The sequence below is a fragment of the Lissotriton vulgaris genome, unplaced genomic scaffold (assembly GCF_964263255.1).
Source record: "Lissotriton vulgaris unplaced genomic scaffold, aLisVul1.2 SCAFFOLD_732, whole genome shotgun sequence".
NCBI lineage: Eukaryota > Metazoa > Chordata > Amphibia > Caudata > Salamandridae > Lissotriton > Lissotriton vulgaris.
Genome location: NW_028247159.1, coordinates 247,884 through 268,473, shown reverse-complemented (window position 1 = coordinate 268,473; position 20,590 = coordinate 247,884). Strand labels below are relative to the sequence as shown.

The 20,590-nt window shown below is 44.4% G+C and overlaps 1 long non-coding RNA gene across 1 annotated transcript in view; it reads right to left on the bottom strand.

Annotated features, from left to right (window-relative positions):
- The window catches only part of LOC147665615 (uncharacterized), a 63,624-nt gene that overhangs the window by 20,140 nt on the left and 22,894 nt on the right, over window positions 1-20,590 (bottom strand). Inside the window, exon 2 of the long non-coding RNA XR_015305016.1 lies at window positions 10,622-10,707. This is a non-coding gene — a long non-coding RNA (uncharacterized LOC147665615). The remainder of the gene's footprint in view (window positions 1-10,621; window positions 10,708-20,590) is intronic.

Genomic DNA, 20,590 nt, shown 5'->3' with positions numbered 1-20,590 from the left:
TGTTGCTGTGTCTTTGCAGGGAGGGCTGTGTCGCTGTGTGTGTGCAGGGAGGGCTGTGTTGCTGTGTGTGCAGGGAGGGGTGTGTTGCTTTGTGTGTGCAGGGAGGGCTGTGTGGCTTTGTGTGTGCAGGGAGGGTTGTGTTGCTTTGTGTGTGCAGGGAAGGCTGTGTTGCTGTGTGTGTGCAGGGAGGGCTGTGTTGCTTTGTGTGTACAGGGAGGGCTGTGTAGCTGTGTGTGTGCAGGGAAGGCTGTGTTGCTTTGTGTGTGCAGGGAGGGCTGTGTTGCTTTGTATGTGCAGGGAGGGCTGTGTTGCTGTGTGTGTGCAGGGAGGGCTGTGTTGCTGTGTGTGCAGGGAGGGCTGTGTTGCTTTGTGTGTGCAGGGAGGGCTGTGTTGCTTTGTGTGTGCAGGGAGGGCTGTGTTGCTTTGTGTGTGCAGGGAGGGCTGTGTCGCTTTGTGTGTGCAGGGAGGGCTGTGTCGCTTTGTGTGTGCAGGGAGGGCTGTGTTGCTGTGTGTGCAGGGAGGGCTGTGTTGCTCTATGTGTGCAGGGAGGGCTGTGTTGCTGTGTGTGCAGGAAGGGCTGTGTTGCTTTGTGTGCAGGGAGGGCTGTGTTGCTCTGTGTATGCAGGGAGGGCTGTGTTGGTGTGTCTGTGCAGCGAGGGCTGTGTTGCTGTGTGTGTGCAGGGAGGGCTGTGTTGCTTTGTGTATGTAGGGAGGGCTGTGTTGCTTTGTGTGTGCAGGGAGGACTGTGTTGCTGTGTGTGCAGGAAGGGCTGTGTTGCTTTGTGTGCAGGGAGGGCTGTGTTGCTCTGTGAATGCAGGGAGGGCTGTGTTGGTGTGTATGCAGGGAGGGCTGTGTTGGTGTGTCTGTGCAGGGAGGGCTGTGTTGCTGTGTGTGTGCAGGGAGGGCTGTGTTGCTTTGTGTATGCAGGGAGGGCTGTGTTGCTCTGTGTATGCAGGGATGGCTGTGTTGCTTTGTGTATGCAGGGATGGCTGTATGTGGGGTGTCCTGTGAGCATTAGTGCACGTAAGCTGGGTCTACATCTCTTTGTGTATGATGGTGCTCTTCAAGCGCTTTACAGAAGTTACAGCTATTGACTTTGGCAATGATTCTTCATTTATTGTGAAGTTGAGACCCTTTCGTTTTTAAAGGTTCCCTTACTTTAAAGATCTCTCTTTTTCTTACATTCTAGTTCATTCCTCGTTGTTTAAATCCCAGTCCTGACTTCCAAGACGACACTGAAAGCAAAATGGACTCTTAACCTAATCAAAATGGATTTATCAGAAGGTTCTTTGTTTGAGACCAGGTTGTTTTATACCAGCTGCCAAAGAGACCTTCATTTTCGAGCACACTGGAATCGAGCAGACTTTGTTATTGTATAAATCAAACGTGTTTATAATTTAAAATTACCGTGGCCTATTAATTCTCCATTTTTGACTGATAGTGTTGAAGCTGTTGTTCTCACACTGGTGCGTGGTGCAGCTTTGCAAGTACCTTTTGTCCTCTTTGTGGTTAGCGGGTTCCGCACACTCTCACACACACACACACACACAAACACGCACACACACCACCCCTCCTCCGCAGAGCATTGGTGAAAAGTTCCCTCAGCGGCGGCACCACAGGGAAAGAAACAGATCTACTCCAAGAAAAAAATTCTGGCGTGACGTGAGATGCTAGCTTTTATCAGTGTCAATCTAATGCACTCCGCTTAGAATAACTGGGATGAGGTTTCAGGTCCCCTGGCTTGAGGAACTGGAAAGGGGGGAGGCCTTGGGACCGAGGCCAGAGTCAGACCACCACCACCACCACTGCGCGAGGCGCGACGCCCGCCTACTGTTTGTGCCGCCCCCATGAAGACAATCATCATTCATTGATTTGGTGCTGGGGCGGAAACACGTACTCACCTCCTGCTGCACGTTGCAGAATAGTTCAATTATGGCCGCTCCGGTCACAAAGTGCGCAGCTCCTTTCCTCATCTCACGTGCATGTGGGAATTACATCATCAGCCGCGCCATAGAGGCGCGCAGACGCGGCGGAGGAGGAGATAGTGCATCATTCTGCGCGCTGCGCACAGGCTCCTCCTCCTGAAATGTTTGTTTGCACGCGCACTGGTCAGTCAGGCTTGCTGGCGCCGCTGTTTTCCCTGCAGCTAGAGCGGAGTCTCAGACACACACGACACCTGGTGACTTCTCTCTGAAGTGAGTGACGGTCGGACTGAAAATCAGCACTCCAGCCACAAAACCGGCCCCCTGTTCAAAAACCGGCCCCCACCCCATCCAGCCTACCGGGGGATTGCCCGGTGTCCAAAAGCACCAGTCCGGCCCTGGTTGCGAAGGATTACTTGAATCCTCGATTCCAAATCACACAGTTTAACTACACATATCATAGTTATCTCCCCACCCACCATATCCAGTGTGTGTTTCCTGATTCGACACCAGAGTGTCTGTGCAGTAAACTGGCCAACGCTGGTTTCTAAAATATGGGGTGGGAGGGCCCACCACTACAGGTGTCATTGCTCAAGGTTACAGCCACCATAGCGGAACTTGCAGACCATACATGTCACCTACTCCTGAATCCTGCCTGATAGGCCTTCACCCTAGAGCAAAGGGGGGCAAACACTAAAGCAAAGGGGGGAAAACACTTACACCAGCTCATAGACCTTGCATACGTACTTTTCAAGCACCAAATAGAAATGTCTTGGAAAGCAGCCTCTGTGCTGGACACTAAGAGGCGGCTGCATACTCTCCAGCACTGTGCACGAGCAGAGGCCAACACACTACACAAGCTACTCACTGGAGGAGTGGGGAGAGTGGGTGAGGGGAACTCAGATATGCAAATCCTTAACCTAGAAGCCAAGAACGACATTCCACCGCCATGAAGGAACAATGGACCATATGAATCAAACTCTGATTTTGCAATTCTTAAATTGCGTTTTTTTGTCAATCGCTATTTGAGAATAGCAAACACGCTATTTGCGAATCCTACATATTCCTGAATTGCAAATTGCGTTTCGCAATTAAGGAATACCTCCCCATTCATTCCTATGGGCCTGGAGGCCCGTATGAATGAATGGGAAGACATTCTCAATTTGAGATTCTCAATTAGAGCATCGCAAATTGAGAATGCAATTACAAGGGTGCGAGGGTGTCAAAAGGACACCCTGTTGCACCCCTGAAATATGCATGTGTGCACATGTGGCACACATATATGCCCAAAAGTTATTTTTCAGAGAAATGGCAAATTACCACCAACTTGAAGTTGGTGGTAATTTGCGATTTCTTAAGGCCAAATTGCACTTTTTCTGTGCTTCTTAGATTGCATTTAAGGAATCACAATTTGTGATTCCTTAAATGCAATCACAAAATAGGGAATCACAAATTTTGCGATTCCTTATTGTGCAAGGCAGTTTTTCTTTCATATTTACCACTGAGCCCAATTGCGATCGCAAACACCGAAATTCTGCAAATTTCGGCATTTGCAATCGCAATTTGTAATGATACATGTAGCCCTATATCTGAGACCACATGAATGCATAACTTCTGTACAATTGTACCCAAGTATGATGTATATCCTCCTGTTCATGCAATCTCTGTTTCCCTGTCGACGGTGGGGCCGGGAGCCGCGCCGGCAGATGGCATGGATTAGACATCATGTTGATCTCCCCTTATTTGACCCCGCAGCCACCCCCTTACACCTACTTCCTTATAATTTTTTGTTTTATTAACGCACGGTCTGCGATTAGGATTCACATGTTTTATAGTCCTCACCATCTTCCTTGCCTTGTGATCACTCTTTACCTTAGTAGATCTTGCTCCGACACTGATGTAAATGGCAATGCTGCCCAGCCATGATGTGTTTACATATGTCACATATTATGTCATTGATGCTCCCTGTAACCTGTATCCCTCAATGAGTTTCCTCTTGTCGGTGTTTTAAAAGAATACAAAATAAATAAAAATAAACTTTTGCCAACTGCAATCAAATATTTTTTTTTGTCCTCATTTAAAGATGATATGCTTCCATGAAAATCAAGAGAGATGGTTTTTTCTGACCCCTTCAAGTGTCTGAAGGATGGAATTTAATTACCGTTCCGGTTTCACACCCACAGAGGAGAAAGGATGCTACGTATCTCCAGAGACGCACCTTCGACTACTTCTTTTTTTAGGGTTTCAAACCTCAATCTTGAAAAAGAAGATGGCCCATGCAATCTCACTTACCAGTGAGTGGCCCATTCAGACTAGTCCCAGGACCATGTCTGAAGCATATTATTAATCATAGGACCCAGAAACACATAAATCTACTTAAAAATATCAAAGACCGTAAACCATAAACCAAGATATAAAACCCATAACCCTCATTATATATGTCGTGCCCCTGTCTCGACCCAATTTTCCCAGATTTCCCAATATTTGGTCTTTTTTTGTGAAGTTGCCTGCTTGATCCAAACGTGCTATCCTCTGAATGGAATAAATCCATTCACTCTCCATGCAACGGCATGCTACTATCCATTTAATACATAGTTCCCTATGAGCTAGGAGAATCAAGGTAAAAAACAAGGCTTTATGATTCTTTGTTAATATTAAATCACCCACTCCACTAGGAAGTAATCCAAAAATTGCGGATTTAGAAGTTAGTTTAATTTCCATTCCCATAACATCTCATATGGTCTTATCCACTTTGTTCCAAAATTGAGAAATTACTGGACAGCTCCAGAACATATGGACCTCATTAGCGTTATCTTCTCCATATTTGGGTCATTTCTTGATCTCCCGATTTCCCATCTTTGAGATTCTCCGCGGGGTTCAATATGCTTTATGAGCTGTGAAAAGGTGATTCTTTTTAATGATGCAGCATTTATACAAGACCAAAGAAGTGACATTGATACTTGCCCAATAGATTCAAGATCTTCATCTGCCAGGTCCTTCTTCCAAATCTCCATAATGACGCCTGCCCCTCTTCCCCATTTTGTACCAATAGCCAGTACCAATCTACCACCTCCTTTTCCTTATTGCTTCTAGAACAAATCTTTAGTGATGAATTTGAATTCCCTTTCAGTTCTTTTCCAACTGCTTTTGTCCAGCTTGTTAATTGGTAATATTTAAACTTTGAGATCAAGTTTCCGGTAATGGTTGATAAGTGCGGCCTAGAAATAAGGTCTCCCTGAGTTATCAATTAGCCCCAAGAGATTATTCCACAATTTCTCAGGGGTAACGCCAATGCGTCTATCAAGCATACTGGTGTCCCAGGAGAGTTCAAGATCTGGGTAATATCATTATATTATGGAATGTTTAAGATGCGACTTACTTGTGACCAAAGTTTTACAGATGCAAGCAGAATCTTCAATGTAACTTTTTTTTAAATGTAGGGTTACCAAATTTGAGAAGAAAACCATCAGCTTGTTGAGATAAAGCCCATGTGAGTTCTTTAAAGTTTTTTCTGGGCGATCCTAGGGCACTTATTTCCCCATATAAACTTTGTAAAAAGTCCCTGCGCCTTCTTAAACCAAATTTTTGGGAACTCGAGTGGAATAGTATTAAATAAAAAAGTGTATTTAGGGAGAAGCGACATTTTTATTAAATTGGATTTGCCCAGAAAAGAAAGAGATATAGCCCCCCAAGATTGTAAGAGGGAGCTTACTTCTTTTGTTACCTTGTCAAAATTAACTTGTGCAATTTTATCTATATTATGGACTATTTGAATTCCCAGGTATCTTATCTCTTTCTTTTCATAGGTACTCACATAATCTGTATTCCATTTCATTAACTCCGTTTTTTGTTGATTTATCAAGTATCCTGAAACCTTTCTTAACTTCTCTATCTCCAGCCATACACAATAAGATCGTCAGCATACAGCCTTATTTCTTCCCATCTGTTATAATTAAACAGGATGATTTTCTGCAATGCTCTTAATTTAAAAGCTAGGGGCACAATATACATGTTAAAAAGTATTTGGGAAAGAGGGCACCCCTGTCTAGTCCCTCTTTTGATCTGTATTGCTTTAGTAAAATTCCCATTAACCAGGATTTTAGCAGAAGGGTTTTTGTGAATGTCCTTAATTGCTGCTAAGCAATTTCCTCCCAGATCAAAATGCTGTATTACTTTAAATAAAAAGTTCCAATTAACTGGATCAAAAGCCTTGGCGGCGTCGAATGTCATTATCGTCCTGAGTCAACTCGCTTAATTGTATCCCCTTCATAAATCCTTTTTGGTCCGGATGAATAAGTGAACCTAATACTTTATCCAATCGTTTTGTTATAATCTGCGTGTAGAATTTATGGTCGCAGTTTAATAGCGAGATTGGGCGATAAGACTCACAATCTCGCGTTTTTTTTTTTAGGTCATAAAGGATTATTATGGTTGCTTCCTCCCAAGATACTGGGGGACTGTTTCCTTCAATGAATGAGGAGTTAAATAATTTTAATAGAAACTGTGTTAATTCATCTTTTAAGATCTTATAAATCTCATTAGGGATAGAGTCGGGGCCGGCAGCTTTTCCCTTTTTTAAGGAGTTAATTACTTGGAGTATTTCCTCCAGTAAGAAGGGACCATTTATAACCTCTCTGTCTTCTGGTCAAAGAGTGGGAAGATCCATCTCTAATAGAAATTCTTCCATGCAAGCTTCTTCTATTATCTCATCTTCTGTACATAGTTTGTTCAAAAACTGGACAAAAGCTTCTTCAGTTTTGTCATTTTCTGTGACTACCCTACCATTATTAGGAAGTCGTATATATTTTATCCAGTTTCTCGCGTGTTCTGTCTTTATTTTCCACGCGAGAAGCTTACTACACCCTTCCCCGTACTCATGGTGTGCCAATTTACTGGCATCCCATTTTTTTTAAAGAATAGCTTCTAGGTAGGTAGCTAAGTTACATTTGGCAGATGTTAAGTTATTTATAATGGTCAGATTGTCACTAGCCCCCTCCAGACTTTCAGACAGTCTATGTATCTCATTTTCAAGATTGTAGTCTCCTCTTTTATTTTATTTGCTTGTGCACAGGATATACTCGTTAACACCCCCCTCAGAAATGCTTTATATGTATCCCACACAGTTTGAAATGAAGCAGAGTTTAAATTAAGATAAAAAACTCTTTAGTTTCTGCTTTAAGCTTTTCGATTATATGTTGCTCCACAAGTAATGCTCGATTGATAGTATACCTTCTAGGTGACTGGGTCTTACAAATAGCTATCTTCAGACTTACAGCAGAGTGGTCAGACATATGCTTAGGGGCATGATTTACTTGACTGAAGTTTTTTCTTGCTCTTGTCCCGACCAAGAAGAAATCAATCTCCGACCTATGTCCACATTTTTTGTTATGAAAGGTAAATTTTCCACCCTTAGTTTTAGATTTAGTAGCCAGATCACTCCAGATGTCTATTAAACCTAAATCGACCATTAGTTGCTTTAAAGTCTTTCTCATTTTTTGTGTATTGGATATAGCTCTGAGAGAGGTCGAGTCCTTGCTTGGATTAAGCACCAGATTAAAATCCCCTCCTAAGATTGTATAGTAGTCAACTTCTACTAAATGAGGTATCAAGGCATACAGGGGGGCCAGATCATCTATATTGGGACCGTAATAGCTTGCTAACGTGATTCCGACTCCGCTGATCTTTATTTTAGCAACAGCCCATCTTCCCCCTGGGTCCACTATACCCTCTTCCAATACCGCGGCGGCTGATATTTTAATTAAAATAGCCACTCCTTTTGTTATACATGTTTGATTTGTACAGATATAGTATTCAACCCATCTCTGATGCCTCAAAACCGAGACCCATTCTTCTTTTAGTAGATGAGATTCTTGAATAAGAAACATCTTACTCTCTGATAATCTCAGATATTCCAGAATCTTATTTCTTCCCCGCGGGACCCATTTACATTCCAGGTCGTTATTTCTAGTTCCTTTACTCTGACGTCAGACATAGAGAAGATGATTGCTTTCCTTTATAAACTGTGTTTATTAAAGAGGCCAAAAATGTATTTACATCTTCAAATGAGGACATTATTTTTTTATTTTTTCCCACATGCTCCCCACCCTTTGTGAAATTAAAAAAGAGAAATGTATACTTTTTTTTTTTAAGAGAAACCAGCCCCACCCTATGGGGAAACCTCCCCTTCTACTATTAGAGGAACCCTCTAGTTTCAGGCTCTGTTTCTATCCAGGGTTTTTTCAAAAGCACCTATTTGGATGAAGCACTCTTTATTTTGCTTATCAAGGCACTTGCTTCGACCAGATCTTTAAAGGTATACATTTTATTGTCGCACAGGACTTTAATGGATGCAGGAAAACGTAAGTTTGCTGTTGCACCTAACCTTTTTAGTTCCTGCATAGACTTCCCTAACACCCATTGCTTTTCTTGAGTTATGTGGGATACGTCTGATCTAATACGGAATGACCATGCATGTCTCTTGTACTCCCCTGCCTTCAAACATCCTGCTAGGATATTCTCCTTTAACATATATGTCTTAAAATTAACCAGGATCTTCGTAGGATTTTGCTTCCCAGGTTTTTTCAGATATGGATCTCGATGTACTCGTTGTATGTCTTCCTCCAGAATTTTCGTATCAATATCAGGATGTAACTCTAAGAGAAGGTTAATAATGAAAACTTTTACATCTTCACCTTCTGCGTCTTCCGGTATGTTTACAAATCTGAAGTTATTTCTTCTTGCCGCATTTTCTAGACTTTCCAGGTTATCTTTTAGGGTTGGTTCTCACTTCTTAATGCCTGTATGTCTTGTGTATTTTTATAAACTTGTTTAGTTAGACTCTCAACCACTACTTCCATAGTGCCCACAGTATCAGATTGCATTCATCTTGGTCTCAAGAATTTCGCAGGCTGGTTGTATTTTTAATTGGTTTTTCTCAGAAACTGTGAACTTATCCCTGATTTCCGTTAGCAAAGTAGTTAAAAGTCCCTCAGTGAGTGAGGTTGCTCCCTTATTCTTTACTGTGTCTTTGGTATTTAACGGATTCAGAGCAACTGCTACAGTTCTCTTTCCACTCATAGTGGGATCCTCTATATTAAACTGAGTCAAAGCAGGTGAGGATGCAGGTAATGGTGCAGGTGACGAGTCTACTACATCTCCGTTCGGTTCTTGTGTCAAGGGCTCATACCTATTCTCCAACAACAGAGGCTCCATCGTCTCCTTATTAACACACCCTAATTGAGTGTGATTAAGATTGATCATATTATTTTCTACTGCTACTCTTGGATCTACCAAATCCCTTACTGCTGTAGTCTGTGTGTTCTGGACCTTAAAGAAGGATCTTAGTGATGGGGTGACTCTTGTACTGCTCGTTTTATTTTTAGTGAGATTTTTTTGTTCTTTTTTTGAAGAAGTATTAGTATAAGTACTTGCGGCATTTGCTTTTACTTTCCTGTTGGAGTTAGACACTTTAGCCAATCTCACCTCTTTTATCTCTTTTGCCGTTGATTGTTCTCCTGCCGTGGTTGTATACTCTGTGTCTGCAGATTTATAAGAAGAGCTCTCCACCCCCCCAAATTTCTCTGCTCCTAAGAGTATACCTGTTAAGTTTACTTTTATCTGTCTCCGTCAGTAGATTTCTAACTTGGTCTTCCTGTGTTCCAGTCTCCCTCTCATAGTGTAATTTTGGCCCCCAGTCTCTCCTCTTTTATTTTACCGTAGACATTGAAGTCGGCCATACATTTTGTTCAAAATCCTGATCTCTGCTTTTCGTGCCACTTAGATCTAAATAGACACGTTGATCTTTCTCTTGCAAGTTCAAGGACCTGTTTTTATTAATACTATTTACTGGGGATACCAGTGCCAAACAGGTAGGAGCTGAACTAGTACGCAATTCCGCTCTGGCCGTAACTCCCTTTCTAATCGCCAGCCCCGCAGCTGCTTCAGACCAACGTCCTCCGCCAATAGTCAGATTTTCCCATGCCGCCACTTCTCCACACCAAATACTGAGCTAGGCGCCAAGCACCCAGCGCCCTTGTTTGCAGTGACTTTTAGCTGCCTGAACCCCCGAAAGATGGCAGGGAAGACCGCCGAAAAAGCACCACAAGACAGGCACACACAACCAGCCTTACGCTGCACATCAAGCCCCCCAACATGCCAGCTCCACCACCATTCTCTGCAAAGCCACAAACCGCCCGGGAAAAACAGAACGGGGTCAGCGCCGGCCGCTGCCAAAATACACGCTCCAAGCACTCCCGGGATGCCGCTCACCTCATTCTCCCCCACATTGGCGTCCGTATCCGTATCTACCAAAATGAACAATGCAGGTGGGTGACCCAGGCGGCCACACACAAAACGCTCCCGACGCGCAAAACCAGCCAGAAAGGCGCAGACAAACCACCACACGCAGAGCCTGGAGCACGCCAGCGTCGACTCCGCAGACCCGCCTCAGCCAGCCAGGAGCGCGGTGAGTAGATTTGAGTCCTTCCGAGACTCTTCCTTAATTTTAGACGGTCTTCTTCTTGCTTGCTTGCTGCTTCAGTATCGTAGTATAGCTTTTTTTTCTTACTTGTGCTTCATCTCTTGAGTCCTTTAGTACATTTCCCTGGTTATACTGCCCAGCCTGCTACTGCCTCTAGCTAGTGGCCGCTATTTTCCTCGACCGAATCAAATATTTGTGAGATAATGAGATGCAAACATACCTACATGCTGCACATCGTGGGACTAGACGGCTGGAAAGCGATCAATGGGAAATAAGACAGGTTTGGAGATAACACTGAAACATCACCTGAAAGAGCAAATTCAAAAAAGAGAATTAGGAGAAGATAGATGGATATTAGAAATGTCAATAGTGACAAGCAAGAGAAGGAAATAAACTCAATATTCTTTAGATAAACACCAGCCCTGTGAATTTTTACAATGCAAAAATGTTTTAAACGTTTGTAAAACACGAAAAAAACACTACAATTTCGAACCCATAGAAACTGAAAACAGAAAAGCCTATGCATGTTGTTTTCAATGCTTATTATCAGAGAAGAGGACTTGCTGCATGCACCGGAGGATTAACAGCGAGACCTAGTGTGCCATGACGGTACACCAGGTACAGTTTTCCGTAGTCATGCATTCCAATGAGCTCTGGGAAGTGCAGTCATTTTGTAAATTGTAACTGTTTAAGTTGGATGATGATAAAGCGAGGGATAAAATGCATAATAGTCTAGACTTTCTGAATCTTTAAATTTAGGAAAATCTAAATTCTGAACATGCAAACAACACATAATGTGAAGAGCGCACTTAGATGAGAACAAACAGATGGCAGACAAGATGTTATGTTATGTTAATAACCTTTTATATAGCGCACGTACACCCAGGGGGCTTCATGGCGCTGACTGAACAGAGTAACCCAGATGCACAAAGGGTTGAGCCTAGGCTGGGGGGAAAAGCCAGGTCTTAAGCTGTTTCCTAAATACTAAAAGATCAGTGCAGTATCGAATCCCCAAAGGTAGGGAATTCCAGAGCTTAGAAGTGAGTACAGCAAACCTGCGTCCACAGAAGGTGAAGATTGGCAGAACGGAGATTGCGAGAGAGGGGGGAACCTCAACAGAAGGGTGTAAATTGAGGACTACGGGTGTAGAGTGACTACGATACAGGCAGTTTTGAATTGCACTCGCTGGGGAAAGGGGAGCCAATGAAGTTGTCAAAGAGTGGGCCTAGCTGACTGCCAACGTGGCTATTGGTGGATCAGTCTGGCAGCTTGGTTCTGAACCAGTTGGAGACATCTGTGAAGATACAGAGGGAGGCCTAGATAGATCGAGTTGGCGTAATCCAGGTGGGATAGAGCTAACGCTCTCACCACCTGGATCAGGGCCGGCTCGGTCAGCATCCAACTGATTTTCTTTATCCTGCGCAGCTGGTAAAAGCAGGAAGATACCACCATGCCCACCTTAGTTTTTAGTGAAAGATCTCTATCAATGACTACTCCAAGGCTTTTAACCGATGCCGAAGGGAGAGGCACTAGACCCAATTCCGAGGGCCAGTATTGGGGGCCCCAGAGTATTTGGCTTTTGCCATTAAGGATTAGTTCAGTTTTTCCAGGGTTCAGTTTTAAATGATTGGTGTCCATCCAGTAGCAGATGTGTAACATGGTGTCCTGGAAATCCCTGATTGAGTTGGAGGAACCATCAATAGTGAAAATAAGCTGTAGGACGTCAGCGTAGTTGAATGTGGCGACTTTAAACTTTCCTAGAGACTGAATCAGAGGGGCAAGGCACAAATTAAACAAAAGGGGAGACCGCGATGAGCCATGATGGACCCCGCAAGTCGTCTGAATTTTAGGGGCAGTAAAAGGGGCCAGGCGAACCGCTTGAGTGTGGTCACTAAGGAAAGACCTGATCCAATTATAGGCAGAGCTCTGGATACCTGCCTGTTCGACACGGTCCAATAAGATGGCATGATCGACCGTGTCGAACGTGGCAGATAGATCTAATAGGACCAGAGTCTGAGGAATTCCCTTATCCGCATTGTCAGGGAGAGAATCCATGACAGCAGTGATGACAGTCTTGGTCGAATGGGCGGGCCGAATCCCGGCCTGGTGAGGGTGCAGGTAGTTGGAATCTTCAATAAAAGTAGAAAGGTGAGTAGTAACATAAGCTTCAAGTGTCACAATTCGCTCCCTGTGTTCTCGTGTCCACCACCAGGGGGCTGAACTGTGGGACTCTCCAGTGTTCTAACATGCTTCCTGACACTCCCCTGCATGCATATCTTGACTTCCAGCCATTTGGACACTATTTGGGAATTGACATCCATTCCCAATCCATGCCGGTTGTTGTGAAAGCTAGCCTGCTTAGACTTAAAGCCAGCCTACTCATGCCTGAAACTCCATTACCCAGAATTCCCTGCTCACTGCTTTGTCTCCACCCCTGCAGGCCAGGGATGAATGGAGGAATTCAGCGCACCTGTGGCTGGCTGCTGCTAGCCTGCTCACACTAGCTGCATGTGATTACTGTGAGCTCTTTTAAGCCCCAGCTCCCTTCAGGCAAAGGGTGGTCATTGTAGCTGTTTACCGGTGAGACCAATCCTTGTTTCCAGAGTTCTCTGAGCTTTTGCTATTCTTGTTTCCAGTGTTTCCTGAGCTTTAATTATGCCTTGTTCCTGACCTGCTGCTATTTTCCCTGTTCCTGAATTAGTACTGCCTGCAGTGCTACCCTGACTCCATAGCCTTAGTATTCCTTGTTCCTGAACTGCAGCTTTTTCCCTTCTCCTGAATTAGCACTGCCTGCAGTGCTACCTTGTTTCCTGAGTTCCTGACCTATAGTTATTTGTTGTTCCTGGGCTTAGCTATTCCTTGTTCCTGATTTGCACTGCTTGCAGTGCTCTCTTGACTCCTTGTTTCCTGAGCTGTAGCTATGTCCTGTTTCCTTGAACCAGTATGCCTGCAGTGCTACCTTGACTCCTGAAGCTTTGGTAGTTCCCTGTTCCTGAACCAGCACTGTCTGCAGTGCTGCCCTGACTCCCGAGCCTTAGCTCACTTCTTGTTCCTGCCCCAGCACTGCCTTCTATGCGACTTTGTTTTCTTGATTCCTTAACCTGCACTATTCTAGTATACCCTTGTAGCCTCCCCTTCTGTATATCCGTTTCCAGTCCCTGCCTTGCTTCCCATTTCCTTGGTTCCAGTTAGTTTGCTGCCTTTCTATTCTGCGGTCTTACTTCTGTTACCTTGTATGTTTGTTACCTGCTTTCTGCCAACTGTGCCCTGTCATTTCCTTCCATTCCTGTTAAGCACTCCTCCTTGCTAGCTCCTTGTCTATTGTGCTTGTGTTTAGTTCTACCCCTTTGCTGTTACTGCCTTGCGCGTTCCTGTTTGATCGCCGGGATCCGTGGGCTCAGCTGACTACCTAGGTGGTGTTTCTTGTTCACTGTGAGTTTTGTCTTTGAGTTACATTTATAACATCACTACAGGTATAAGCTCCACCGTCCCTGCCTTTGCATGCATATCCTACATGTGGGTATTTGCAGTCAGTATCTGTAACAGCAATTGCGGGTAAGAAACTTACTGAGCTTCAGTCTTACCATGTGGAGCTCCTGAGTGCTTTAACCCACACCCCCCCCTTTATTGTTAATGTTGTAGTATATATAGGTCTTGATCGTCCGTCCTGGGTGTAGTTAATCTGAATGCTACATTGCCTTGTGAGTGTCCTTCCTTTCTGAGTCTTACCCATCTTGTTCACTTGTACAGGCTTCCCCTTTGGATCAAGTTTTCTCCTCTGACTCTCTGTATGATCCTGGACAGCACTGTACTCCTCCTTTCTGTGTACGTCTTCTACCCAGTTCCTAGTCCTTGTCCAAGTCCCTGACAGTGTTCCCCACATAGTCCCGGACAGTCCCTGACATCAAGAATTTTGGCCATGTAGGGAAGAAGAGAGATCGGCCTATAATTGGAGAGGGCTGAAGAATCCGCACCAGAAGAAAAGAAGAGAAGAGAAAAAGGAAGAGAAAGAAACCCATTGGACGCAACATGGGGCAGGGATGTCCCCTTTCACCCATACTCTTTCTGATAGCCCCAGAGCCCCTCACATTCACCCTATACTGCTCAGAAGACATTTGGGGAACTGAAAGCAAACCTGGAAATTATGCTCTAAGTGGACAACATACTCTTCATTTTAGACTTCCCAGAACGTTTGCTGCCAACACTCATGTCCACCATATTAGACTTTAAAGCTTTTTTCAGGTACAAAATGAACTGGATCAAAAGTTAGGAAACAGAGACAGGTTACATTAATGCCGCAACAGGGCATACCAGTCAAATCCAATTCCCCAGCTGCTTGCCTCCTAGGCGTATTTCCTAAACCTAAAGCCAAAATGATTTCCTCAGGACTTGCGGATATAGCCCTGGCTCTTGCACATTGCTAGATAACCCTCTTTTGGAACCCCTCAGGGGACCCACACTCCAAGAGTGTGGAAATTAACTAATTAAATGGGCCACATGCGAGGAAACAATACTAAAAGCTGAAGCACAGAAGGGGCTGAGGAGTCCAGACCACACACACCAGCATGGGAATTGATTCTTCAAGAGTGTCCCCATATAGATGATAGAGCTGATTACTCCTGCTGTTGGACGATGACCCCACTGAGGAGGAATATACCGTCACACTCCGGGTGATACAGATGTAGTAGCTAGGTACTTCCTGAGGGGGCCCTCAAACCCTTTGAAACTCTGCAGAAGGATTTTGACCTCTCCAAATTCTAGTTTTACCAGCAGTTGAACTGTGCCCTGATCTTCAGAGTCAATCAAACATTATCTCGGACTCTACTACTTATTCCTACTGAGACAAGTAGAGCAAATATAGGAAACTTATCAGTGGTCTATACACTACACTAATTGAAGATCTTTTTCCTGGCAGCTGCAATCTAAACAGGCTTTGTGTCGCCCTAAATATCCTCCAGCATCCTGCCCCTCTGGAGAGGGGTCAGCCATTGCTGGAGGCTGGCTACCTGTCCCCCATCACTCCATCCTGTTGCTGGACCCACAATGAGTTGAGAAGCGGGCAGAAAACACGGTTAGCTGCCATTGAACAGACATTGAGGAGGAGTGGTCATCCCGCGGGGACTCCTGCTGTGGTGTATGGGGACAGGGGCCGAACTCGGCTCTCTACCCCACTGCTGCTGACTCCCCTGAGAGAGGAGACGGGCTGAGATTACCTGCCAAGACCTCGGAGTAGACCGTGAGGGTGGCAGTCACACACTGACACTCTGTTGGGCTACAAGAGGTGGATAGGCACATCTCTCATCTTTTGCCTCCTCTATACGCGAGGCAGCCTTCCCTCCACACCAATTCGGACCCACTGTGGGAGACTCGAAGTGAAGAGGACCAACCAGGCGATGACTCTGGATAACGACAGCCTACTCCTTGCTGAAAAACACAGAGGTGAGGAGTGGGGGGGTGGCATTGATCTGGCCCTGCACCCCAACAGAGGTAACCAATTGCCCTGGGGCAGAGACTGAGGACGTGTGAGTGCCCGAGGCAGTAAATACTCATGCTGAATATTAGATTGCCAACATGGTGAAGGAGAGGGCTTTAGGGGGCCTGGGGCATATAGATAAATACACCAAACCGGTGGCATTTGCCGGGTCGGTAGAGAGAGGAACACTGTGCCTCCCCTACTACCACAGGAAGTGGCAGTTTCCCCAGCAGCAGTACTCCTAGTGATCAAAGACAGCCACAAAGACTTGGCAGACAAGATTTATGGGGTAGGGGTCTCGTTCCTCTGTGAATGCTTGCACAACTTATCATCGTGAGCTATGAAGGCAGAGGGGCACATTCCCTCCCTGCAAGATGTGGCAGGCGCCACTACATGAGCTTAAAAGACTGAATGAGCCGGCAACACTCTTTGAACACTCCATGGAAGATGCAGAAGGCAGATCATGCAGAAATAATCTGTGGCTGGTGGGACTGCCGAAGGGTGCAGAAGGAAACAAACCGGGGAGACTGGTTTAAAACATAAATTCCAGACAGAGAGCTATCTCTGTGCTTTAATATAGAGGGCTCACAGGTCGCAGGCCCCAATACTGCCTCCGTCATCATCTGGAAGAAAATACCCTTTTTGGATGGTCACCCCCACACCTTTTGCTCCAGAATCTGACGGCTAGGACTCTGAAAGTGCACTGGAGCAGGCTGAAATTGCTATATGTGAATTCACATCCCCAATTGGCAAGGACTTTAAAACCTCTATAAGTCTGTAGTACATGGTATCAATGGTACCCAGAGCATGGGTGTTAAAGGGGTCACCAGGGCCTGCAGCACCATTTGTGCCACACTGAGTAGCCCAGGTAAACTACTAACAAGAGGCCTGCCTTTGCAGACTGCAGTAGAGTGTAAACTGTGTGATCTCGACTCTACCTTCACCATGTGTGGCAAAGTCAAACATGGTTGTTAATATGTCAGTCACCCCTAAAGAAGGCCTCCTGAGGCAGATAAGTGGCTTGGCTTGCTTTGGCCTGAGGATCCAAGTAAACTCCAAGCTGAGCTAAAGCCAGGCGTGCTTCACTGGCTCACCCACTTCTATAAAATTATGTTATATTATGTTAAGGATATTTATGGAGCACATGGCTTCCAGAATGCGTCCCAGCGCTAGCAGAGATACATGGCAGGTCACACCAGCTTAGTTGGTGGGTTTTGGAAAAAAACAGGTTTTCAGAAGGAAAGGAGGTTGGGTTTTGAATTAAATGGGAGGCCCGGGGGTCTAGGGGGCGAGTGTTCCAGAGCTTAGCGGAAGTGTAATAGAAAGACCGGCCACCACTTCTCCTCCTATTTATTTTGGGGACCGCGGCTAGGTAGAGGCTTGATGATCGGAGGTACCTGCTAGGACAGTACGGGGAGATGATGGATTGGAGGATGGGGAGGCCTTTCTTCCAGAAAGATGTATGAGCAATACATAGGGACTTGAATTGTATTCTTTCCACAATCGGGAGCCATTGCAAGGTTTTCAGGGCTGGTCATGCAGAGTGGCTGTTGGAGATCTTAAGAAGCATGCTTGCTGCACTGTTCTGAATAACTTGCAGTTTGTTTGTGGTCACCCCTGGAGCTCCTAGATACAGAGCATTTCCGTAGTCGATGCGGGAGACGATTAAGACCTGGACCATGAGTCTCCTTGCTGAGAGGGGGAGGAGCGGTAAGACTTTACAGAGCATCTATAGGATGCCATAACAGGATGCGGCAGTTTCGTTGTCTGATGATCAAATGTGAGTGACAGATCTAGCCACATGCCGAGACTTTTGATCTGATTTTTGGGCGTGGGTGGGGTGCCGAGACAGTTTGGCCATGTTGAACCGATATCAAATGTGGGGGACTTACCCAGCAGTTGCAGCGCCAAACAAATGGCGCTGTACCCACGGGCACTCCTCTGAGACTTAATCTCTATGATTCGTTTTGATTTAGTCCGTTTGTTGTAAGTGTAAGAATTCTCAATTACTCATTGGTAGGTCAATGTAATGACTGCTTTAATCCAGTCTTTTATTCAAATCATTTCTTCAAAATTGTTAACATTATTGATCAATTCCATCAAATTTCAACAGTGCATGACAATCGCTTCTTCATTTGAAATCATCTCAAATTGCGATGTAAGTATCCCTATGCATTTCGGGACCCAGCCCTTCTTCAGGGGATTCACTTATATTCTGAAATTCAGAAAATCTAAGTTTTACTCATGGGGACAGTTGACTCTTCCTACACCAAGCTCATAAGTAGGGTGAACATGCTTGTGAAAACCGAAAATAAAGAGTAAGTGAATGGGAAGTGACTGTGTTGAGTCAAACACAAAAGGACTGTGAAATGCGTAAAAAAACTGCGAGTGGAACATAACCAAATGGTGCACCGTAATTAATTAATAAAAGGCAAAAATGGAAAAACACGTAAAGATCTAGACTGTGGGTGAAATATCACTAAAAGTGTATCGTGAACGATTAATAAATATAAAGGTGAAAGAACATGTGCTCATTACGGTGAGGTTCGAAAGATTGCTGGTTCAATCATCGTGTGTTCGTTGTTAGACATGAATCATTATCTGCTTACGAAATGGGAATGAATCAGGTGCTGAAACTCTTACCGCATGAATGAATGAGACGGCGTGTCAAAATTCCCTCGTACAAAGATTGTCGGTAACGCGGAACTCCGACAAAGAGATCCTGTGTGTGGATGAAGGAAAACAATGATGGACTTATGTTTGGCATCCATCGTAAAGTGGTAATGGGATGGTAATGAAACTCAAAGACGGACCCCAGGCCGTGTGTGTGAAAAATGAATCAAGACTCGAAAACGGACTAACTGTTTTGCGGCCATCTTGAAGGTGGTGATGTTAGTAACATGTTTGGGTGGTAATAAGCCAGGAAAACAGAGACAAAAGGAAAAAACGAAATAATATTGGGAACCTACAGTTGGATGAATACAAAAATATTGATGAAAAAAATAAAATAATAACAAAGTATTCAATATCGGTTAATTTCGCAATAAACGGTCCGAATGTCTAATGCTACGCAGTATACACATGATGAGGTAAATGAGAGTTAATGTGAACACAGTCAAAAAAGAATATATAATATACTGGCATTGATGGATTGAACCCGGTTATGTACATATAACGAAATGATTACATGATGGTACAAGAATAAAGTGAAAATGGAACATAAAATGAAATCGTTCATCCCCCATATAATTTACAGTTAATGTTGCGTTAAAGAAAACAGCTATATTCAATTCGATCATTAAGACCTTTAGGCTTACAAGTATCCAGTCTTTTTATCCAAATCAATTTGTGTTGTAGTAGTCTCTTCCTGTTGTCTACACCCTGTTTGAGAGGGACAACCTCCAATACCAATAATCTGATTTGACTGATGTTGTGGTTATTGTTAACGAAGTGTGCAGCAAATGGAGCTTTTATGATCTTGTTCCTGATGGTGCTCTTGTGCTACGTTAGACGAACCTTTATTTTTCTTTCAGTCTTCCCTAGGTAGGGTAATCCACAGGGGCATTTTAAGAGGTATACCAAATTTTTTGAATCACAAGTGGCATTGGTGAATAATTTCATTGTTGTACCTGAGGTTGGATGATTCAAAAGGATGATAGCTGTCGATCCATCTTTGTCGATCATCATTTTGGGCTTTTCAACCACTGCCAGTAGCACAGTTTCGGTCCCATTTTGGGAGCGAAACCAGCTTTGCAAGGGATGAAGTATGTTGTGAGATTCGAGAAAGGGGGAAATAGCTGAATCAACATGCTTTTTTAGCATTTTTAGGATCCAGGGAAGGAGGGAAGTAGGGCAGTAATTCCCAAGAATGTCAGGGTTAAGATTAGATTTCTTCAGTAGTGCCTTCACCAGGGCGTGTTTCCAAAGTGACGGTACTAGTCCTGTCGAGATGGAGGAGTTAATCAGCTTTAGTAACACTGTGAGGACTACTTTCGCAGCATGGTTAGGAATTGAGGGCTGCCGGGTCACAGGGAGAGCCGGATTTTACTGAGGCACAGATGTTCACTAGGATGTACAGGTGTCCATAACCATAAAGGAAATTTCCTTGAGAGCATGCTCACCGGGCACGGAGTTCTCCACGGACAGCGGATTAACAGTGGAGGTGGGAGGGGGAAAGGAATTGGAGATATCCTTGATTTTATTGGAGAAGAACTCTGCAAGTGCATCACACCATTGGTGGAAGCCCTCAAGGGGGGCATCTATCACCGATAGTTTTAGGAGGTGCTTAGCAATTTTAAAAAAATGTTTGTGGGAGTTTGAAACGGAGTTAATTCTTTCCTCATAGTAGGATGCTTGTGCCTCCTTCACTTTGGTTTGATACATTTTTATGGAGTCCCTGTATTTCAGTTTACGTGTTGCATCATATTTCTTCTCCATTTCCTCTCAAGTCTTTTACAGGTTTGTTTGTACTCATGCAGCTTGGTGGGAGTTCCACGGAGTGGGGTTATTCCTAGTTTTTTTTTAATGTGTTTCCTAGTTATGACTAGGTCCAGGGAGGAATCGTTCCAATGGTTAAATTTGTTATTCGCGTTGGTGGGACAGGAATCTAAAGCAGGTATGGAGTTTTCCAGAGCTGATTTCCATGAGTGCAACGGAAAGTTGAACCAAGAGCGTGTTTTGGTGGATCCCAGGAGAAGGGTACCAAAAAGTCGCCTG